This window comes from Quercus suber, unplaced genomic scaffold, assembly GCF_002906115.3.
Source record: "Quercus suber isolate HL8 unplaced genomic scaffold, Cork oak 2.0 scaffold_5, whole genome shotgun sequence".
NCBI classification, from domain to species: Eukaryota; Viridiplantae; Streptophyta; class Magnoliopsida; order Fagales; family Fagaceae; genus Quercus; species Quercus suber.
The window spans coordinates 2,871,686-2,873,975 of NW_027069471.1; positions in this window are offsets into that span (position 1 = coordinate 2,871,686).

A 2,290-nucleotide genomic window follows, 5' to 3' on the forward strand; every position below is an offset into this window, starting at 1 on the left:
TAAAATATCTAATTATTTAAGCACCAGGAAATATATAAAACCTTCATACCATTCATTGTTTCTTATGTTCATTAATAATTCTTATACAATCTACTTTTTCCAGTATTTGTATAAATTATTTGCGTCACTAGCAGGATATTGTTGTTAAGTTTGCTCAGGTTATAGTAGTTATTGGTCAGAATCATTTGCAATAACAATAAATCTTATAATATGTGCAACGAAGATATAGAAAATAAAAAGAAGAACAATTTCATTGATTAAAAAGAAAGTACTTTTCAGTACCTTACAATTTACTAAAATAATAATAATAATAATAATAATAATAATAATAATAATAATAATAATAATATAAGACTAATACAGATGAAATAAAAATCCTAAATATCTAAGCCTTGTCGGCCTGGGTGGCAGTAGCATCTTAGGTTTGGTCCTTGGGTTCAGAAGGAGTTTTATTCTTACCTAAGTCCTTACTCTTGTCTTGAGGATCCTCAGTTTACTTGTCCTGACCACCAGTTAGGTTAGACTCTTTGGAAGCTTCAGGAAGGACAAGAGGAACTTGGCTTACCAAAGGCTGTTCTGAGGCCTCTGGGAGTTGTTTAGGTGGGGAGGAGTCAAAACCTGGGAGTTCGCGAATGTTAGGATCGTAGTAGATACTCCCAGGTTGCCTCAAGTCAGATTCTCCAAGGACCCCAGCAGCATCAAGGGCTTTACCCCAGTTTATATCGCAATTATCTCTGCAGACTATGGAGAACTCCTCTGTGAGTCTAACTTGGGTCTCCTCCACCCCAAGCTTGTATGCTGTCTGCTTTTCAGCCTCAACTGCCTCCTTGGCCAATTGGGCAGTTTTATTGGCTTTCTAAAGTTCAGCTTGAAGACCTTTCACCAGTTCTCTCTCTGTCTCTAGATTTATCTCAATCATATGCAATTGTTTGCGTTGGTCTTCAGCCTGCTTCTCAGCATTTTTAAGGCTTGCATCAAGGCTATTCCTTTGCTTGGTCATTTCGTTTAGCTGGTAGAACAGCTTATCATAGTTCTCCTTAAGACTACCCATCTTCCTCTCAACCTCGGATCGGGAATAGGCCTCTGCCTGGGCTTCATTGTGAGCATTTTTATTCCACTCCTCAACCACATAAATTTGCTGGGTAATCTACATAACAGAATGAAAAATTGTAGTATAAACCAAAGAAAATGGACGAATAAAAATTATCAGCATCTTAATTGAAGAAGTGAATTGATTCACTTACCATGGCTAAATCCCTTTTAAGGGATAGGAAGAGTTCATGTTGGCTAAAGTGTCTGTAAGCCTCTATATCCTTTGGTAGGAGAAGTGGTTGCTCTAGGGCATCAGCAATGAGACCTGCCTTCCCCCCTTGATAATTTCTGGCAGAGGTGTCCCAATGGAAGGGAACACCATCCAACTCTAGTTTGGGGGACCAAGTGCGTTGTCCTCGGCGCACCTCAGCAACGAGAGGGTCTTCTCGGCTCTTAGTAGACAAAGCCCTTTTGCTTCATTAGTCCTTAGCCACCCTCTGTTGTTTACTCCCTTTAGAAAGTGCCACCTCATCTTCCTCAAGGGTTGTACTAGGCCTCTTCTTCTTTGGCTTAGGAATTGGCTTGAGTCCGAGAATAGTAAGAAGTTGAGGAGGGGGTGGAGGAAGGCTGACAGCTGGTTGAGACAAACCGGTCTCTTTGACCTCAAGTGCTTTTTTCCTGGCCTTCATTAAATCCCTTAGGCTTGCCATTTCTTCTTCTTCTTCCAAAGAATCGTCTGGAAAGACAGTTATTAAAACAGGAGCGTGGACGCTAGACTGTCTGTCAATCTCCTCCTCGGCGTTCAAAACTGGAATCACTTGAACTTCTCTTTGTGCCTCTTCTTCAAATTGGAACTGATCAATCTGCTCCTCAAGTGAAGAGGTCGAAGAAGCAACTTTTTCCCTTATTGCGGCTGCTTCCAAGGGAACCTATTGAACTGGCTGGATGAGTTGCGATACACCCTGCGGATTTGGATGTGGTACGAGGGCAAGATTGAAACTGGAATCACCTGAACTTCTCTTGGTGCCTCTTCTTCAAATTGGAACTAATCAATTTGCTCCTCAAGTGAAGAGGTCGAAGAAGCAACTCTTTCCCTTATTGCAGCTACTTCCAAGGGAACCCGTTGAACTGGTTGGATGAGTTGCGATACACCCTGCGGATTTGGATGTGGTACGGGGGCAAGATCGAATATAGCTAGAAAATTAGGACGAGAGACGTCTATTCGGTTTATCCGATAGTCTCCCTGCCTTATAGCATT